General features: G+C 40.2%; 1 long non-coding RNA gene across 3 annotated transcripts; it reads left to right on the top strand.

The window, feature by feature from the left end:
- The first annotated feature begins 1,938 nt into the window (after positions 1-1,938).
- On the top strand, positions 1,939-21,048 carry LOC125345955. Of its 3 annotated transcripts, XR_007209826.1 has the most exons (5): positions 1,939-1,952; positions 2,689-2,785; positions 3,890-3,963; positions 13,856-14,006; positions 20,156-21,048. It is a non-coding gene; the product is annotated as an uncharacterized LOC125345955 (long non-coding RNA). The 3 variants fall into 3 exon arrangements; XR_007209824.1 differs by lacking the exon at positions 1,939-1,952 and having other exon boundaries at positions 2,224-2,785; XR_007209823.1 differs by lacking the exons at positions 1,939-1,952; positions 2,689-2,785 and having other exon boundaries at positions 3,446-3,963.
- The last annotated feature ends 1,035 nt before the right edge of the window (positions 21,049-22,083 follow it).

The raw sequence follows: 22,083 nt of genomic DNA, 5'->3' as shown, positions 1-22,083 counted from the left end.
CCCTTCGCGGTGGCGCTGCTCGCTTGGGCGTGCGTTTTCGGGGAGAGCGCTGGAGCCCGCCCTCGGGTCAAGCGGGACCGCCCAGCTGTCAGGCTGGGGCCCGGGTGGGGGGTGGGGGGGGAGGAGGAGTAGAGTTGGGAGGAGTGCTGCTGGCGGGTCTCCGAGGCTGCCCCGAGGCATCGAGCCAGGGGGCAGGGGGTAAGGGAGAGGACAGCTCTTCCGAAAGGGAAGGCTCCGCCAGCCAGCTTCTCCGAGTGACCTGGCAGCCCGGGCTGAAAAGAGTCTGGCACCAGCCCGAAGACTCCCTGAGGTGCAGCTGCGCTTTCCTCGGGGAAAGGTTCTAAAACTGTTTACGTCTTTCTGGCCCTCAGTGCCTAGGCTGAATTGCTACCTTCTGTGACTGGGCGCATGTGTTCGCATAGAGATGCTAATGGATGGAGGGATATGATTTTTATTTTATTTAAACTTCATGGTGTGAGTCTCCTAACTGGACACATCGTAATCCAACGGCAATTCAACGAAGTGTACATCTCTCATCCACCCGCACCCTCCCTCCGGAAACTACTTAATGTGTATAAAACAAACACACACGTGTTGAGCAGCCGAGTCTGACTGTTGTAGATCATTTCTCCTCTCCAATGCCGGGTCAGAAATGCACCTCACAACCCGTACTTTCACTTTTTTGATGGTTGCAGATGCAAACCCCCCATCTCTCAAATAAAACATTTCAAAAATCAATAAACAGGATTTATTAGTCAGTCTCTCCCTATGGCATTGGTTCTGGTCTTCGGGGACTCATTTGTCTTGAAATGGTGTGCCGAAAGCCTGGGCTGGGCGACTGTATGAAAGAGAAATTTCTTCCTGGAAATGATGAATTTCAGTGTGATTTTCTTGCTGAAATCAAAACAAACATGTCACCAGTTAAAGCTCCCCAATTTCTTAGGTTGATGTCCCTTGTAGTAATGTGTTTCTGAGAAAATATTTTGAGTTGAAACAATGGACAAGACAGAACGCTATGTGGTCCGTTTGAGTCAGATGTGACATTTTATTTCTTTGACCCGTCTCAGTCTTTGCGTGTGGGGACAGCAGAGTTGAAGGGGGGAAGATCCCCTGGTCTACACCACTTCTTTCAGAATCGAAGAAGGTCTAAGCCAGGACCAGAAATTTGAAAATAAAACTACATATAAATATAGATGGCCGTGTGTGTGTGTGTGTGTGTGTGTGTGTGTGTGTCCGCCTCCACTTCCACTCCAGGCAGGCTGCTGGTGGTAGAGGAGACTGTGGGAGGATGCTCTGCAAGTTGACCTAGCGCGGAGGAACCGAGCCTCTGCGCCCCGGCGGGTTCCAATCCAGTCTCCGAAGGAAGGAGGGCGCTGCTACATTGTATCCATTCAAAGGCTGCTAGAAGAGGGGGGTGGTGAGCGGGACCTGGAGCCGCGCGGCGCTGACGCACGCGAGGCGCGTGATTGACGCAGGCGATGTTACTAAATTCGGCGCTTGGCCTGGCCCCGCCGCCGGCGCGCGCGGCAGATAGCGGAGTAGGCTCCCCCCCCGCCGCCCCACCCCCCGTCACCCCCGCCTCTCTCCATTCAGAGCCGCGCGGGGCGGGACGGGGCGGGGCTAGGAGCGGCGGGGCGGGGCGTGTGCGCGTGCGTGCGTGCGTGTGTGTGTGTGTGTGTGTGTGTTCGCGCGCGCCCGCGCGCGCGCGGCCTCGCCGGAATCCGGCCGAACCAAATATAGTCCGGGCCTGGCTATTTTTAGCGGGAGGCCTCGGGCGCGAACGCGCCGCGTCAGGGGGGCTCCTCGATCCCGCCCGGAGTGCGGACGGTTGGGGGGTGGGGGAGGGGGTAGGAGGGAGTGGTGGAGTCGCCATCTTGCACTCGGCTCGACCCCCTCACTCCCTCACTCTTCCCCCAGTCTGGTGACCGGTGGTGTCGGCGCCGGGGGTCGGGGTGAGTGGGTTGTGAGGCGTGGGAGAGAAAATGGTGGGTCGCGGGGGGCGGCTCCCTGTATCCCGCGTGGGCCGGGCCGAAGGGAACCGGGTGGGGTGCGGACGGACGCAGGGTCGGGCCTGGAGAGGCGGCGCGGGTGGGCCTTGGTGTGCGCGCGCGGCCCGACGGCGGTGCGCGCGCGCTGGGTGGGGTGGGGTGGGGTGGGGTAGGGTGGGAAGGGTGGGACGGTGATCCCCGCCCGGCCGGCCTGGAGTCGCGTGGGGCGGAGCTGCCCGCGGCCACCACTTCCTGAGAGCCGGGGATACCCCTCCCGGACGTCACGGAGGAGCCGGGGCGGCGGTGGCGGCCCGGGGCTCATCCTGAATTTGCATCACGGGTGCTGCAGCAGCTGCTCGGCTCCTTTGTGGCTTTTCCCTCCCTGTTGAGTAACTACTTTGTTAACTGAAAATACCATGACGGGCCAGTCTGATCACCAGCTCCAGACCTCAAAGAAAGTGAAGCTGTCGGGCAAGCCAAGGGGAGACTCCCCCAGCCGGCTGCGGTGGTATCTGGTGGGTGGGTGGGTGTGTTAAGAGAAGCACTTGACAGTTTCCACGTATTACTTCTTGCCTAACTCTTCACCCTCAAGAAGGTTTAAAAATACTTTTTATTTCCATGCTGTAAAAAGAAAAAAAATCTCATCTGTGTTCTGCACACCATCCATTCCTCTCCCACCACCCCTTCCTTTCAATTTCAGAAATCTCGTGCAGAACTGGAATCAGCTCGACCCCTAAAAGAGTCCTTGCGTTGCTCCTTGTTTTTTTTAACTCTTTCCTGTCAGGGTCGTCACGCAGGTATTAACCAAGTTTGTTCATGAGAGTTGGGCTTCTTTGGTGGTGAATTTCAAACTGATATCCGTGTTTGCCTTAAAACAACAACAACAAAACTCTACTCCCTGGCGCATGAGAATACAGGTAAAGAAAGCATTTCTCTCTGAATGGAGTGAGCTCAGTCCGGGCTACTCCTATGCTTCCACCTTCCCAACCCCCTCTTCCTTCTGCCCTCCTTCGCAGCCTTTCCTTCCCCAGTGTTGGTCAGGTGCACAATCTCAGTTCCTTGGGGAGGGGGGTAGTTTGACCTGCTGAGCCAGTTGCTGGCTTGGGTTCTTTTGGCTAGGAAGGCGAGGAGAACGCTCTTACAAAGTGGGACATTGTCCTCGGTTTACTTGCAGGTCCCTAAACGTGCACATTCTTCCGGTGACCCAAACGGAATTAATTTTTGCCTGTTTTTTTTTTTTTTGCATTACTATCACTTTATCTCTAACTTTTCAAAAGTCACCCACTATTTATCTAAAAAAAATTAGAAATTGAGTATACAGAATGTGACGAGGCACATGTAATAGGACAGATTTAGTCATCGAAATGACTTTTTTTCAGGTGAAATTCAATGTTTTATAGTTAAGTCTCTTCCTTTGGGAAATAAAATTTGTGACATAATGAAAACTTTTTTTTAAAGGGCATTCATGTGTAGTAGAGCTGACACACACCAACTAAAGCAATTTTGGCTCTGAGGGCAGAAAATCTTAAAATTGTCTACAAAGTAACTATTACCAATTTGTTGGCCAGCTACTTTTCTGTCTCCTTTGTCCTTTCCTTCCTTCCTCTTTCTCTCCTTCCTTTTTTCTTCCTTTCTTTTTTCTCTCCCTCCCTCCCTCCCTCCCTCCCTCCCTTCCTTCCTTCCTTCTTTTCTTTTCTCTCTGTCTGCCTGTCTCGCTCTCTTATATTTACACACCTAATCTGTTTGTAAGAAGAACCATACTTTTTCTTGGAATAGAAAATATGTATGTGAAGATTGTATGTGATGTGAAGTAATTGTTTGTACAAAATGCAGTTTTGGAATTGTTTTAAATGCTCTTGTAAAGAAGCAATGACACATAATCTTATTGATATTGCTAATAGGTAAAGAATGATGATCACTCCTATGAACAAGGAAAGACCAAATCCAAATTCCAAAGCAGAAGTTACTACCTAAGGTAAAAATAAGAAGCCAAAAAATTGTAACTTCAAGTATTCTAGAATCAATGCAGAAATTGCATACTGTATTTAAGATACATGCATAAAATTTAGCAACTTCACCTGACATTGTATGTATGCTTAACATGTTCATGGCTGAGGGATCCAGGATTGTTGTAGTAATTTTCTGTCTGACCTACATACCTTCCTTCTCTTACCAATTCTATCAGTGTCAGATTAGTCTTCCAAATATACCATTTGTTTTATTGCTCACATCCTTAAAAGTCTTCAGCAGCTGCATAGTGTCTTCAAAATAAAACCCAATTCTTATTTCCACAGAATTTCCCTGCCCTAGTCAATTTGGAATCCTCACCGTTCTTCCTGCATCCTTCCAACGTCCCCAGTTTGTTTGTGATTCTCTTCTCTATGCCATTTCTTTTCTCCATTCTTGCCACTGAAATCTTACCCTTCCATGAAAACTAGCTTGAGAAGTAAAGTCACTGTACTCGTCTTTATAAAATTCTTATTTTCCTGTCCTTTTGTGCTGCTTCATCCATCGCCTGTACTCTTGTCGAACCAGAAGTTCCAAAAACATGTTTTACCCATCTTTAACATTTCCATGTCATCTAAGATGTTCAACATAGACCGTATATATTCACAAAAGATGCCTCATAAAACTTGAATCCACATCGAAAGCGGACATAGTAGAAGTTGCAGATTAGATGAACTCAGACACTCTTTGCCTGAGTGGATGTACATGAGGTCACACATTAGTTGTTTTCTTTACCTGAACTTTGGATGTTCCTGCTGGGAACATACCTGTCAAGGTGCTTGCCAGAAACACACGCAGCTCCGTGGTGACAGGAGGAAATGGCAGTTTTGCTTGTTGCGTAGGAAGATTTGCTATGATTTTTTTTTTCCTGGTAGATTTTTGGTTTGACTTTTGTTCTAATCCCTTGCTTTCTGTCAGTGATGAGCTGGATACTATAGGCTAGGGGATGTAAATAATCTGGAAAAAATTTAATATTTAGAAAATTAAGGACTATGAAATCTGTGTATAGTCAGTTAAATGTAATCTTTTTGAATTTTTTTTTCCAAAACAGTGTACCTAGTTTTTCATGGAAAAAAAGATACAGAAGTAAATTGCATATATTTTGGGATCAAAAATATTTTGAGATCATTATTTGTTAAAATTTCAAGTGACAGTGGAAAACTAATTATGAGAATATCTCAGCATTTAATGGATTTTAAATGATCTAAAAGCCCTCTCTGTGTTTTTAGTGTATAATTCTTTTCTATTAGTAGCAGAACAGATACAAGGAATAAACTTTATGAAGCATAAAGCACATCAATAACTCTCCAGTTCTCTCCTTCTTATGCTTTTTAAATATGCCTTGAATAAAGTTTATATTCTTACACAAAAAAAGTCCAAGTGACAGAATATTAAAATTTATTTTAGCAAGTAAAAAGCAATATAATAAACAGGAAAGACTTCTTGTGTCATAGAAAATTTCAGGAAACAAAAGCTAGAAATCTGAGATGGAAAGGATATTTAATGGTGTAAGTGCTAATAATATTTTCAAATCTCACTTTTTTTTGCCATTCATCAGTAATAACAGTCAGGAGAAGCTTGCAGTCTGGTTAACATGTTTTATTTCTTAGTCATGTTTTCCCCTATCACTGGTAAACTCTGGAATACCACACTAATTTGGAAGAGGAAAGTTATTGCTTATGCGTGATAAATCAGTTTAGGATATAATGCCTCTGAAACAAGATCTGCATTTTAGAGTTGACGAAGTAAATACCTCTTTCCAAATATAGCTGTATAACTCTTCCTCATCAATCCAGTTCTGAAAGAAAATATGTTTCCTCACATGTACATGTTCACTGCTTTGAGCATATTTTCAAAGAGTGAGATGCTGTGCATTACAAAGAACTCTCAGAGATCTGCTTCTCAGAGAGCTGGGACTACCTCTGCTGCCATGAAGATGCTTGACCTTTGGTAATAGTCTTTTAGGGGCTTAAGTGTCATCTGTAGAAAGATAGTGTTGAGCTTACTTTACTTTAATTTCAAATTTTGAGTGCTCTTTTAGGCTAGTTCAGTATTGTGAATCAAGACTTATCTCTGCCCTGCCACTACTTGATTGCTGTAGTCAGGAGACTCATTAACTCGTGTGCTTTTAGTAGTAATAGGGTATACTAGTAGTAATACTTTATAAAGCTGCATTGGCCCATATGGCAGTTACCAGTAACCATTGAGTAGGATCTTACTGGCCCAAGATAGTTCCAGTTTTGCCAGCATCACAACCCTTTCCTGTCCCTGAATTAGAAATGAGTAGAAACCTGGATGGTCCAAAAGCCATTTTATATTTAGCTTTGGAATTTGTCTTTGTAAATTCATTTAAATATTGGATGAGTCACAAATTGATTTCATACAAATTAGCAAACTTTCTTGGAATAGATTCTGTTGTTGCTCTGCTTCCTTTTTCTTTTTCTTTTTCTGTGGTCATGGGGCTTGAACTCAGTGCCTGGACTCTGTCCCTTAGGTTTTTGCTCAAGGCTAGGCTCTACCACTTTGAGCCATAGGTTCACTTCCATTTTTTTAGATGGCTAATCGGAGATAAGAGTCTCATGTTCTTTCCTGTATGGGCTGGCTTTGAACTGAAACCCTTAGATCTCAGCCTTCTGAGTTCCTAGGATTATAGTTATGAGCCACCTGTACCCTGCTTTTCAGTTCCTTTCTGATCCTTCTTGCATGCTAGGAATAAGCCACTGGTAGAGTACAGCACCTAGGGCAGAATGATCCACTTTTGCTAGAGGAGGCCTGTTGATAGTGGGGTTGTAGGATTTTTGTATCTCTGAGTGTATGCAAAGTAAAGTATTAAAGCAGGTCATAAGGAAGTACTTGAAGATGTTAAAAAAATGTTGGCAAAGTAATCAAGAATAGAGTGATTTGTTTGCCAGCTTGTTAGCTTTGTAGTTGGATACATCATTTGGGTAAATAAGAGCTGACTGTAGGCATTAGAAAGTATCTGAATTTCAGTGGATTCAGGTTTATGTATTATCTAAGTCAGGTTTGGATAGTAAAACATCGTTTGTCCATTAATTTATGGTTATTTTTGAAAGGCCTGTTCTACATATTTAGGTATCTGGTTTCCTACTTAGATCATGTAATTAGTAACTGATTCTGATTTTTTTTTTACCATAATAACATTTTCCAGTATTTATTCCGCATGTTTATAGTTTAGTACTGGAAAAATTCTTCCCTGACATCTGTTCTGAATTAGTTCCCTTTTCCAGTTATATTTTCCTGTTTTATCAATCGTGGTAAGGAGAATAGAAAGCCATATTTAAATTTTTTTGTACTGTTTATTCAAACTAAACCTCATTTTTTTCCAATTTTTGAAAATCATTTTTAAGTTTACTTGTTAAATCACCATTTTAAAACAATAGAACTGGATAATATTTGAAACTTATAAACTATAATTCTATAGCAATGATTTTTTCTTTCCTTTCGTGTGTGTGTGTGTGTGTGTGTGTGTGTGTGTGTGTGTGTGTGTGTATAGTACTGGTGCTTGTTCGCCGGGTCTTTCAGTGTCATCTGGCTTTGTTACTCAAAGCTGGTACCTACCACTTGAGCTACGACTCCACTTAAGGATTTTTTTTCTGGTTAATTGTAGAGGAGTTTCATAGATTTGTCTGCCCAAAGTGCCTTTGAATCTCCACTTGAACCACAGTTCCACTTCTGTTTGTTTTGTATATTGTTGGAGATAAGAGTATCATAGACTTTCCTGCCCCGGCTGTCTTCAAACTGTAATCCTCAGATCTCAGCCTTCTGAGAAGCTAGGATTATGGGTATGAGCCTCCGGTTCTTGGCAGCTTTAAATTTTTGATATACCATTCTTGGTATATGGAGGATAGATCCAACTTAATTTTTTTCCCAAATGGTTACTCATTTGTGAATAATCTGCCTCTCTCCTGTTTGCTTCTTAACTAAAAATGAGACTGATTCATCAACTTCTTTTTCACACCTTCTTGGCTGTGACTAAATATGAATACAATTCTGTTTTCCTTCTCATAGATCACTTTCTGTAGTGGCCAGGATGTCTTCCCCCATGCTGCCTCTGCCTTCCTCAGCACAGTAACAGCCTGGCAGCTAATATTTGAAGGAATACAGGTTGTTCACAGGTTTGTTTTCATGGAGCAATAATTGGCAAAAGGAACCCAAAGTGTAATGCTGGGTCTTTTAAGACAAACTAGATCTACAGTTTGGCTCTCTCTCTACCACCAACCAGCTGTTCTTAAAGCTAAAGGCATACTGCCTAGTTTCTCCAGTCCCGAGGCAGTCTTGTTCAGGTTGCTTCTCTGTGTGTAAATTCTCCTCTTTTGCCTTCTCTACTTTATCTGAAAGTATGGGATGTTTGTCGCCTGTATTTTACAACAGGAATCAAAATGTGACAGAAAAATAGTAGTGGAGTCTCCATTTTGCACTGGCTATCTCCAGAACCTGAATTACCAAGAATGTGAGTGTAGGTGAAGGATTTTGCAAAGAGATCCTCTCATTTGAACAACAAAAAGATTAAGGTTTTTCTCCTTTAGAACTAGGGAAACCCTCACATTGTCCTGTCAGGAGGGAAGGTCTAAGTGGGCAGGTGGAACTAAATTCACTTCATCCCTTATTGTACTCCCTGGCTGCTGGAGTTAGTTTCAGAGTTCCTGGATAAAAAGACTTCCGTCCACTTTGAACCATTGCCCCAGGCATCGTTGCCTTCTAACTAGCCCAGGCCATCTTGCCTGTTCTTTATTATTGAACTTTTTCTATTTGATCCCATTTCTTATCTCTGCCTTCAGACTTTCCCTTGGTGCTGCTAGTATACTCTTCCCTCTACCAATTTGACTTAAAAGTTATTTTGGTTGAAGCCATTTTGGGCCAAATATGCTTTTGTTGAAAGTAAACTGGTCAACTGGAAAATTGTTTCAAACAATGATCTGTTAAAAATTGAATATCCACGGGGGGCTGGGGATATGGCCTAGTGGCAAGAGTGCTTGCCTTGTATACATGAGGCCCTGGGTTCGATTCCCCAGCACCACATATATAGAAAACGGCCAGAGTGGCGCTATGGCTCAAGTGGCAGAGTGCTAGCCTTGAGCAAAAAGAAGCCAGGGACAGTGCTCAGTCCCTGAGTTCAAGGCCCAGGACTGGCCAAAAAAAAATAAAAAAAAAATAAAAAAAATTGAATATCCTAAATTATTAGGTTTTGAGAAGTGGTAATTTCAGTGATTATAGGACTATTCCACTACTCCTGGCTCATTTTTTAGGTATTTTTCTGACTTTTCTTCTTCCACATTTTAAGTTAATTTGCAGTGATGGCAGCACTATGTGGCTGGTGATATCAAAAAGTTAAAGCAAGCTGGCTGGCCATGGTTGGAGAATGGTTAGACAAGAATGATCTGAACTAAAAAGCAGTAATAGGCTAGTTGGAACAATCAAAACATCTAGCAGTAAGATGAAAGCATGTTTGCTTTATTGTTTTTCTTTTTCCTTCATTAAAAAGGTCGTGCTTGTGCAGTACAGGACACTCAGAAAAATACAGATAAGGAATGAAGGACAAAAGAAAAAATGCCATAAATTAATTCACCAGGAATAACCATAGTTGTCTTGCTTCAGTTTTTAAAACATATTTCATATTCCTCAACTCCACTTAGTATATGTATTTTCCAGAATTTAAGCATTCTTCAACATTACTTAGTGACTTTTGTCTAAAACTCAAATTTAGTTTGATCTTGTCTTTTGTTTTGTAGCTGTGGGCCAGTCTCCTTTTAACTAGGAATAGGTCACCATTCTCTGGTCCCTTCTGCCCCTCTCTTCTCTGCCTTGGTCTGCATCCAGCCTGCGCCACCAAGACATTCTGGCTTGCTTTAAGAGAGAGCTTGTAAATGAAGCCATCCTGCCAAGCCTTTCTATGGAGTTGCTATAAAGGCCCAGTTTCAGAATTCCTGTGGAACTCTGCTTATTAATGAAATAATTTTTGGAGTTCATGCTTGATGTATGTTATATGTATATTTATATAAAGTAGATGTGAGAATAAAGAGAAGAGAGAATCTCTATTAAAATAAAAATAAAGATGTATTGCAATAGAGAAATTCATCCTCATTGGAGGTAAATTATTTGAAGACTTTTTTCTGAAGCAAAAATATACTACCTGAGCCCATGAAATGTATGTTGTATACTCACTGATGACTTATGCCACTCATTTCACATCAGATTCAGTCTTGGCTAAACCCTTTCTCAAAATGGGGCTCTAGGTGTCTGTTTTCTCCAGTTGGTATTGGAGACAAACCTTATTTGTTTTCTATGTTATGCTAATGTTTTCTTAAAACAGTAGATTAACCGTGAAAGTTACAATAAAATGTTTTATATCTGATAAATAGGTTTATGGTGATAAATTTGAGATGTGAGTGAAGAATAATTATCTGAATTTCAGGCAAAGCACGTGCCTCCTAGTTAAGATCGTGGAAACAGTGTAATTAAACTATAGATTTATCATGAAGTGAACACAATATCACAATAATACTCATCATTATAAATTACTCACTGTATGGTCATGGTGATTGATGCCCCACATTCATTGCACCCCAGATGATTAGCCTAACCATCCCATGTCCCATGTCCCATGTTAATGAAGGGTAAGAAGTGGCCTGCAAGCTGTTCTGGTCAGGGAGAAAGAATGAAAGTCAGAAGGAGGCCAAATGCTGTGGGAAGGGATTTTTTAGACCCTGTAAGAGAAGATGCATCTTCCTCTGATGTGTCAGAATTTGGTGACTAGAACTCTGCTAGCCATCTTAGGGCACTGAAAAAGATTTGCTTTGTTTGGGGTGAAGCCAATCTAGAGGATGGCAGAACAGAGAGATGGAGGAAGCCCGATGTTGATGACCTTACTGAACTGCTGATTGCATTACTCTTGGTCTTTTCTTTGAACTTCCAGTTCTGTGAGATAACACAGTTCCTCATTGTGTAAGCCAGCATGGTCTGGGACCTTGTCACTCTTAGCATGAGTCCCAAGCAGATTTATGTCAGGTGGATTTGATTGTATTCTGATAATTTTCCTATCAGGGCTCCTCCTTTCTCCTGTCTTCTGGCTTTACAAAGCAGATGCAGATTTTCAGTGGCTATTTCTCAGTCTCTGTCTTTTCTAGGGTTCTGCCCTAGACTGAGGTTCTTCACAGGCAACAGCAACGAACTAAATAGCATTTCTCCTGTAGCTCTTTTGGTTTTGAGTATCTGGTCATGGGCCTGCTCTTATTTACCATGTATTTCTGATCCTAATGTAATTTCTTGCTTTGATCTTAGTCAGTGCTCTTGGATACTTGTGTCTTACATCATTGATCCTCATGATTGTTTGATAATTCATTTTCCTCTTTTCCTTCTATAACTCCTGTTTCCTGTATCTCTTATCCATTCCTCACTTGGTGAGTAGCTTGACTTTCTGGTTGGGATTATTCTAAATAGATGTGGTAGTATATAAGTTTTCCAGGAATAATAGTTAAAATAAACATATAGCTATTTGTTCTAGGCTTATGTGATAAAGGGAAGAGTAGATCAGCATTCAATCCATTTTTTACCCAGCACCTTTTACTCCTGGCATAAGAATAAGTGGACCCAGAAATGGTCTGTGAGCCAGTGAATTTGAATTTTCACATATAACTTCACTGTTGGCTATCTGAAATCTTGGCCACGTCCCTTAAAGACACTGAGTTTCAGGGGCTGGGGATATGGCCTAGTGGCAAGAGAGCTTGCTTCGTATACATGAGGCCCTGGGTTCGATTCCCCAGCACCACATATACAGAAAACGGCCAGAAGTGGCGCTGTGGCTCAAGTGGCAGAGTGCTAGCCTTGAGCAAAAGGAAGCCAGGGACAGTGCTCAGGCCCTGAGTTCAAGGCCCAGGACTGGCCAAAAAAAAAAAACAACAACAAAAAAAAAAGACACTGAGTTTCATTAAGATTTGTTTCTACTATCTAATGTTTTTGTAACTATTATTTCAAATGAAATAATGTTAACCTGGTAAGCAAAAAAAGAAAAAGAAAAAAAACTTGCAGAAAAAAAATACTCAAGCTTGGTTGAATCTTCTAGTTATTTTCCAGTGAACGAATGTCAAGGTCTCTAGAATAAGCTGTATGTAACTTGCTAGTCTGTTAGTAGAAAGGCAATGGAGTGTGATGTGGGGTAAATGATAGAAGTGGGAATTGAAAAATGAATTTTCAATTGACAAACAAGAGCCCCCAAAAAGAAGGGGGGAAAAAGCCACATATTAAGTGGGAAATAAAAGGTCTGGATGTTGATGTTGAGGTTTTCTCGTTCAACTAGAAATTCTGGTCAGCCAAATTTAGAGCAAGTGAAACCAATAGAAGAAACACCCCCTCTAGTGGCGAGGGTCCGGATCCTGCCCCTGGTTACTAGGATGAGTGAGGGGAATGCCATACTGCTTGAATGTGTAAATTTCTTAACTCCTTCTGATCTAAAATTAGATTACCTAAGGTCTATAGCTAAGCTGCCCTTATCAGGAGAGTAAACACATTTCTCAGGATAAGAAATGTGGAATGTATTGAAAATATTGAGGCCATGACTTTTGGGAAAGGTTCACAGCTTTTATGAAGGCCACAGAGGTGAAATTACTTAGTGGTTGTGAAACTTCTTATTGTACTAGAGAATGATAGGTACCTTCATAATCCCATTTACAGGGAGCTAAACCGATTTCTGAGTATTTCTAATGCTGTAGAGTAGTCTTTATGTTCATACAAAATAGCAGCTATAGATTTTCTAAGTATGAATTTTGATTTGAAACTTTTTATGGTAATTCTGATAACCACATTTGCATCTTGGAAGTGATTTAATTATTACCCATGGAAAGGCAGTGAAGTTAAGTCTATTAACATAACATTTCTCATGATTCAGGAGCGGGATCTAATGTATTCAGATACTTATGGATGTATGCTATTGATAACAGTTATGATGATATGTGAATCTCAAAGTCCAAGTTTTTATTGATTTTATTTCTGTCTGGAAGGAATTATTCTGAAGGTTCAAATTTCAGAGAATAACAATTTTTCATGGTGTTCTGTGTTGTATGTGTCTAAGAGAAATTTCAGTGTCAGTATGTCTAATATAAATATGAACATTTAAGGCACAAGAAAATAAGCTCTGGTACAAAATGACATTCATCAGCATGCCATTTCTTTGTGTTAAATGTTGAACGTCATTACCCTGAAGAAATTTGAAGCTTGCAGAGACCAGCCTTTAATATTTGGTAATGTGGTTTTTTTTTTTTTTTTTGTCAGTCTTGGGGCTTGTACCCAGGGCCTGGGTACTGACCCCGAGCTTCTTTTTTTTTTTTTTTTTTGGCCAGTCCTGGGCCTTGGACTCAGGGCCTGAGCACTGTCCCTGGCTTCTTCCCGCTCAAGGCTAGCACCCTGCCACTTGAGCCACAGCGCCGCTTCTGGCCGTTTTCTGTATATGTGGTGCTGGGGAATCGAACCTAGGGCCTCGTGTATCCGAGGCAGGCGCTCTTGCCACTAGGCTATATCCCCAGCCCCCGAGCTTCTTTTGCTCAAGGCTAGCACTCTACCACTTGAGCCACAGTGCCACTTCCACATTTTTTTGTTGTTGTTTTTGTGGTACTGAGGAGTAAAACCCAGGGCTTCATGAATACTAAGCAAGCACTCTATCACTAAGCCACATTCCCAGCCCCTGGTAATGTTTCTTACGATATAGTAATGAGAAAATTCTTTAGAAAATATAAATGCATGCTTTATATGCACATGAACAAAATGAGATTTTAGGGTTAAGAAATTAACTTTTATGGAACTAATATCCTTAGTTTATGGTATTATTTTACAAACAGACTTTGTTTCAGGAAAGAAGAACTAGGTCTGACAGTAGATCAGGATCCACCTGTTGGGGAAAACCCAAAATAGGAGGAAGAGGTTATTGATGGCTCATTCTTATCTGAGAAAAAAAATCAGTATGGAATAATTGAGGTCAGTTAGAGAAAGAATTATGATTACGTGAGTTCATATATATTATTGAAAATAAAAATTTAAAACTGATTGGTTAATATACATGAGAGTAATACACCAATTAGATGATCTTTTTACTACATTAGTGTGATGGTAGTAAAGGATATAAAACCTCTTGATTAAATTCTAGTACTAAAGAAGCATTGTATACATTAGCCACAGCCTAATTTTATAAATAAAACTGCCACTAAGAATTGATATAATGTTGGCACTGCTGAAATTAGACAAGTATTGAGCTATGTAAAGGGTTTCAGGAAATGGGCTTAAATAAAGAACTCAGGCTATAAATCTCATCTGAAATTCCTGGTAAATATAAGAATAATATCTCATTTGATTCTTTTCAATAACTCTGGGGGATAGTAGCACATATTTGGAGGCTCCGAGAAGTTAATAGACATGGTGAAGTAAGATTAATAGACCCTAAAAGTCAGGAGTGGGACTTGAATCCATGGTCTCTCACTAATATGCGTATATTCAATGTGTTAGTTTCCTGTGGTTGCAGTAACAAAACAGTCCAACTGAATGTCCCAAAGCAACAGAAATTTATTTGTAGTTACAGAGTCCAGAAGTTTACAATAAAGGTGTGGGCAGGACTGAACTTCCTCTGGTAGCTGCTGACATCTATTGTCTTATGGCCTCCTTGCTCTGTCCTCTGCCTTTTTGTTTTCCCTTCTTCAATGTCTTCTTTTCAGTCTGACTCAAATCTCTTTCTGCCTTTCTCTAAGAACAGACTTTAAAGGAATCTACTTATCATTGGATTTAGGTCCACTTGGGTAAATCCAGAATCCTCTTCTCTGAAGGTCCTTAACTGAATGTTATATGTAAAGACCATTTGTAAGGGTTAGAACATGGACATATCGGAGCCCCCACCTTCCATTCATTATTATTGTACATTCATTATTGCATTTATTTCTAGACCTTCCCTTTGAATTGAAGAAATAAGCTTCTCTCTGAAGATGGATAAGTAGACTAGGGAATATTTTAGTCAGAAGAGAGAGGAACGTTCAGAATATTTCTAGTTGGTGCAAAGTGCTGAGTAAGTGCATGTTAGCTTTTTTTCTGGAATAATTATTTATTGTCAAAGTGATGTACAGAGGGTTTACGGTTTCATACGTAAGGCAGTGGGTACATTTCTTGTACAGTTTGTTAACTTTTAGAAGTCAAATATCTTGGATACAACTGAAGAAAGAGTAAATTACTGTAAGGTAAAATATGTGATATTTTCTATTTTCTCCAAAAGGTAGTATGAGCAGAAAAAAATGAAGTATTTATCTCAAGAATTCCACCAAATTGTCACACTAGCTTTTAGATTCACAGAATTATAAAAGCAACTAAATTAAGCTCAAATATTCAATTTTGCATAAATACCAACATTAAAAGTTAACTTTTTAATTATTTGTGTAATTAGTTGGGTCAAAAGGGGTTTAGTCGAGGGAAGGCAGGGAAAGAGATGCATGTTGTAGTGGTTTTAGACAACATGATCAGTTTCCTATGTCATAGAGACCTTCTAGTTTGGGTCATGGAGTCAAAATGATTTTTATATATAAATTTTTTGGGGTTAGGACCTGATGTGTCTTGTAGACCCACAGTGTGATTTCTGACACAGAGTAGATGAGGTCAGACAACACTTGATGTGTGAATGAAGTAATTTTTTGGGTGATGAACCTCAAACAGGGTCACATTTTAGAGGGTCTTGGATGGTGGTTGGAATTTGTCCATTCCATTGACTTTTTAAGAGACTCAATGAGTCCATTTCTCATGACAGAGCCTACACCATTTTCGTTACCAATAACCACCGATTCTCTTTGTAAAGGAGACTCTTGTCCATCAGTTCACTTGTTATTCATACAGGGCTCAGCTCCCATTTGAGGTGTTAAGATTGGCTTATTGTGGAATATGGCCTAGTGGTAGAGTGCTTGCCTCGCGTACATGAAGCCCAGGGTTCGATTCCTCAGCACCACATATATAGAAAAAGCCAGAAGTGGCGCTGTGGCTGAAATGGTACCTTTGAGCAAAAAGAAGCCAGGGACAGTGCTCAGGCTCTGAAGCCCCAGGATTGGCCAAAAAGAAAAAAAAAACCAACAAAAAAAAGATTGGCGTATTGTATAGTTTTTCAGACCTGCTCTCCATTGAGTTCTAGGGGAGGATTCAGGCTTTTGTACTTTCAAAAGTCTGCAACATATCAACTCACTGATACAGCTTTTGGTAGTAACAGATGCAAGTATAAGGACTTGAACTGCGTGTCAGATTCTTCTATGGATTATGTTAAATTTTTCTTCCAGCCAACCTTAGAAGTTAAGTATTGTCATCATCTTTGTTTTACAGAAGCAAAAGAAAATTAGGTCACTTGCCAAGGTCACGCCAAAACTTCACCAGGTATTATTCTTCAGAACCTTTCTTACTCATATCCAATGATAGCCTCATCCCTGTTTTGTTTGTATATAACTTTTGTGGAAGTTTATGTATTTTTTCTATATTCTTAAAGCTCAGAATTTTCTCTAGGGTGTATGTAGGAATACGAATCCTTTGGACCTATTAACTCTTGTCTCCTCCTGAGGGAAGTTTTCTTGTACTATGTTTTGACGATCAGTTTTCCAGTAGGGTCTAGAATATTTTTCCATTGTAGTCTTCTTATATTGGAATGTCTTTTTTTTTTTTTTTTTTTTTTTTCTCAAATTTTTATTTTCAAACTGACGTACAGAGAGGTTACAGTATCATACGTTGGGCGTTGGATACATTTCTTGTACTGTTTGTTGCCTTGTCCCTCATGCCCCCCTCCCTCCCCCCCTTCCCTCCCCCCCGCCCAGTTGTTCAGTTCACTTACACCAAACAGTTTTGCAAGTATTGCTTTTGTAGTTATTTCTCTTTTTTTTACCCCGTGTCTCTCGAATTTGGTATTCCCTTTGAATTTCCTACTTCCAATACCAGTAAACACGGTTTCCAATATACTCAGATAAGATTACAGAGGTAGTGTAGGTACAAACATAGGAAGGTGATACAAAACATCATCAATAATAGAAACTACACATTCACATAGGACATTGAAAGTAGTTATAACTGTGATATATCACTTGTTTCCATATCATGGAGTTCATTTCACTTAGCATCATCTTATGTGTTCCTAAGGGTATAGCTATTGGGCCTTGTGATGCTCTGCTATGGCTTGCCTAAACCTGTACTAATTATTCCCAATAAGGGAGGCCATAGAGTCCATGTTTCTTTGGGTCTGGCTCACTTCACTTAGTATAACTTTTTCCAAGTCCTTCCATTTCCTTACAAATGGAACAATGTCATTCTTTCTGATAGAGGCATAAAATTCCATTGTGTAAATGTACCACATTTTCCTGATCCATTCATCTATGGAGGGGCATCTGGGTTGGTTCCAGCTTCTCGCTATGACAAATTGTGCTGCGATGAACATTGTTGTGCTGGTGGCATTACTGTGATTTTGTTTGTGGTCTTTTGGATAGATACCCAACAGTGGGGCTGCTGGGTCATAGGGGAGTTCTATATTGAGCCTTCTGAGGAATCTCCATACTGCTTGCCAGAGTGGCTGAACCAGTTTACATTCCCACCAACAATGAAGTAGGGTTCCCTTTTGGCCACATCCCCTCCAACAATTGTTATTATTAGTTTTCTTGATATATGACATGGAATGTCTTTTTTTTTTCAGTCAGTTAGACTTCCTAGACTTGCCCTCTCTCTTTTCAGTTGGTATTTCTATTTCTTTCTTTTTTTTTTTTTTTTTAATTTGCCAGTCCTGGGCCTTGGACTCAGGGCCTAAGCACTGTCCCTGGCTTCTCTTTGCTCAAGGCTAGCACTCTGCCACTTGAGCCACAGCACCAATTCTGGCCATTTTCTGTATATGTGGTGCTGGGGAATTGAACCCAGGGCTTCATATATATGAGTCAAGCACTCTTGCCACTAGGCCATATTCCCAGCCCTGGTATTTCTATTTCTATTTATATAATTTTTGGAAAGTGTGATACTAACTCACCTGCTTGTCCAAATAACAAATTTGTTCTTTGTGAGATTCTGTTACACTTATTTCCTTAATTGGAATTTAAAATGTAAACGTAAAATGCTTAAGAAATTCTTCACTCTATAATTTTGTTCTGGCTATTCCTTAACATTTAACATCATATAAGAATAAAACATAGACATGAACATGGTTTATTTTAGAAATGTGAGATTATTTCAACTTTAGAAAATATTGATAAACTATGTCATTTTAAATAACAAAAGGAAAAACATCACAGACATTGCAAACATATTTGATAAACCAATAGCAAATCTAGCTTTAAAAAAAACACTTGGGGGCTGGAAATGTGGCTTCACGGTAGAATGCTTGCCTAGCATGCATGAAGCCATGGGTTTGATTCCTCAGCACCACATAAACAGAAAAAGCTGAGAGTGGTGCTATGGCTCAAGTGGTAGAGAGCTAGCCTTGAGCAAAAAGAAGCCAGGGACAGTGCTCAGACCCTGAGTTCAAGCCCTAGGAGTGGCAAAACAAACAAACAAACAAACAAACAAACAAACAAAAACTGTTGGTAATCTAGGAGATACTTTATTAAAAGCTAATGTCATAGTTAACATTGAAAAACTTGAGTACCATTTCCTAGTTTGTCCTGAGAGCTCTGGAGCTGGTATTTTATATAAATAAGAGTGTCTTGGTATACTAGTTAAGATAAAGCAAGATGTTGCTATAACTGCCAGCCATGTTTCAATGGCTTAATGAAAAATAGAAGTTTATTCTCCCCTCCCCCCATAATAGTCTATGTTGGTAGACATTTTTTCCCCTGTGTTGTTCAGAGACCTGAGTTCCTTGAATCTTATGCCACCACCAGTCCCTAGGACCTTGAACTCTTCTGTTCCCCTCTGGTAGTATTGCAAAATAGAGTGGAGAGTGCACCTTCCTTCTCAGTTACTTTGGCCTGGATGTGACAGATAATTTACATGCACATTCATATTTCATTTTATTGGCCAGAACTAGTCCTCTTTCATGTATACTGTATGTGTATGTGGTGGTAGGGGTTAGGGGAGAGAAATCTGAAGCAGTATCTGTTTGAGCAGCCACAGGTAAGACAGTAGGTAGACATTTTCATTTGTGATTAGCAGTCATGGAAATTAGGGCCACCTATATGAAGGGCACTGTGGTAGTAATCTATTGAATTAAAAATTATATACATATCCTTCTCTGCATTTTCTATGTACTAGTGCACTAGTACATTTTGTGGAGCTTGAACTCCGGGCCTCACATTCTTGCTCTTTTTTTTTTTTTTTTGTCAGTCGTGGGGCTTGAACTCAGGGCCTGGGCACTATCCTTGAGCTCTTTTACTCAAGGCTAGCACTCTACTACTTTGGGCCACAGCTCCACTTCCAGTTTTTGAGAGGCTATTTGGAGATAGGAGTCTCACAGGGACTTTTCTCCCCAGACAGGCTTCGAACCATCATCCTCAGTTCTCAGCTTCCTGAGTGGCTAGGATTACAGGTGTGAGCCACTGGTACCTTGCTTTCTTGCTCAGTTTTGTTGTTCACAATGGACGCTTAACCAGTTGAGCCATGTCTCCAGTTCTGTACTTTTGATAGTTATTTTTGGAGATAAGAGTCTCCCAGATTTGTGTACCAAGGCTGGCTCCAAACTATGATTCTCAGTTCTCACTCTTCTTAGTAGTAAGGTTTATAGATTTGAGCCACTGGTGCCCAGCTTCTTTAGCAATTTTTCCTATAGAGTTACACACAGATATAGAGTTAAACACATTTACACTTAGAGGTTATATATATCAAAAGATTGGAAACATTCTGAATGTTAATCATTTAAAGGGTCTAAGTGAATACAGTAGTGCATAACTGTCCACACAGTGGAACACTCCACCACTAAAAATGGTAGGTATATGACTTGACTGATCTTAGAGCAAAAAGCAAGGTACAAAAATTGTGTGAATTTTTTTTACCACTTATTTAGAAGGAAAAACAGATATATGTGCTCGTACATTTCTGGAACACTTGTGGCAATGTCAAAAAAAACTGGAAGGATCATGAAAAGCTGGCAATAGTGTCTGCTTCTTGTTAAAACCTAAGACAGAGGAATGAGGAAGGAGAGATGTGCTTTTACTGTTCTTTTTTTTCCCCTGCAGTGCTGAGGATCAAACCCAGAACCTTATGCATTCTGGGTAATGCTGTACAATTGAGCTCCATGCCTCTGTCTATGCTTTTATTATTATTTTTACTGGTATTGGGATTTCGCTTGCTCAGCTTTCTTGCTCAGCTGGTGTTCTACCACTTGACCTATGCCTCTAGCCTACGTTTTTTTTTTTTAAATAACTTTTGATAGACAGCTATTCAGATGAATGTAAATATCAGTTGTAAAATAGTAAACAGAATGGCAGGGTGGTTATGATTTATTGTTATGGAAAAAAGTGTATTCAAAAGTATGGACAGTGTAGTCTCTTCTAAATAAAGAGCACATACAAAAATATAATGGTTTGTTTGTGGTCTTTTACATATATACTTATCTTTTTATAGTGAGCATAGGCCATCTTTAAAAATGTAAAGAAATTTTAAAAAATGATAAAAAATAAACTCAGTGAAACTTAATGGTTCTTGTTGGCCCTGCCATGAACCCTTCTCCTATTTCTCCTATCAAAATTAATGAATACCTCCATTTTCTCTCCATGCTCCATTTTTCACTCATTTGTCACATTTAATTTCATTTTGGTGTACAGATTTGGTTTACCTACAGTGTGCATTCTTACAGTATTTGCATCATTGGTTCATCATTTCTTTTTGTGGCAGAAGTAATATTTTTCTTATAGCAGGTGTGCAGTAGCAATTGAGTTAGCATGTAAAACTGGGAGCACAATGAGTAAATAGTTGCTGGTTGTATGTGTGTTTTTGTATAATGCAGCCTATATTCAATACTGTGCCTGCAAATATCACTAATTAGCAATACCAGTGACTTAGTAGATGCTGTTTAGAGCAAGGGAAGGGGGACAGAGACTTCCTTTCCAAAATGATCTCTGTTTCTACATCCTAAATTAGTTAGCATGATGCTATTAGAAAAATATATGTCATAAAAAGTGATAATATCAGGCTGGGAATGTGGCTTAGTTGTAGAGTGCTTGCCTAGTATGCATGAAGCCTTAGGTTCGATTCCTCAGCACCACATAAACAGAAGAAGCTGAAAGTGGTGCTGTGGCTCAAGAGGTAGAGTGCTTGCCATGAGCAAAAAGAAGCTCAGGCCCTGAGTCCAAACCCCAGGATTGGAAAAAAAAAACAAAACTAATAATGTTGAATGCAGGAATAATGAAACTTTGATGACATGATCTCTGTTTTTTTTTTTTTTTTTAATTTCTGTTCCACTTTATCTCCAGCATTTATTTGTTGCTGCCAGTGTTCTCGATTTGGATCATTTCAGTCAGAGTGTAGAGATAGCTCATTGCTGTTTTAACATTTCCCTGTTTTTTTAAATTAAATTTTATTGACAGAGGGGGTGCAGTTATATAATAAGGTAGTGAGTACATTTCTTGTCATATTTGTTATACCCTCACTCAGTTTTCTTTCCCTTCCCTAGTTCAGGTAAGCATGTATACAATATCCGGTGTACCATAATCATATACAGTAACCACATGGATGATCCCTGTTCTGATACAGTGAATATCCTTATTCTATTGATAATACAATTTGGAGTAGTTTCCCTTTACTTTCCTTTTCCTATTTTTATTCTGTGGCTACAACTTCTTCAATACACATTGGTATATTTTTGGTGTAGGTTATTGGGGGCCAACTATGAATCAGTGAGGACAAATACAATAAAATGAGGAGCTGAAAATGTTATTTACAGAGCAAGATTCTTAGTTGAAAATTACTTAAATATGATCGTCTGGAGTCACTTTCGTTTTTAATTTGGTTACTCCTGTGTTATTTTCATCTATGCTTCTTCCATGTATTTTACTTACACAGGTCTGTTTGTTGTACCCTAGATGGTCCTTCTAGGGACTTTTTTTTTTTTTTTTTTTTTTTTTTTTTTTTGGCTAGTCCTGGTGCTTGGACTCAGGGACTGAGC

Source organism: Perognathus longimembris, chromosome 1 (genome assembly GCF_023159225.1).
Source record: "Perognathus longimembris pacificus isolate PPM17 chromosome 1, ASM2315922v1, whole genome shotgun sequence".
Classification (NCBI taxonomy): Eukaryota; Metazoa; Chordata; class Mammalia; order Rodentia; family Heteromyidae; genus Perognathus; species Perognathus longimembris.
This window is presented reverse-complemented; position numbering and strand designations above follow the sequence as displayed.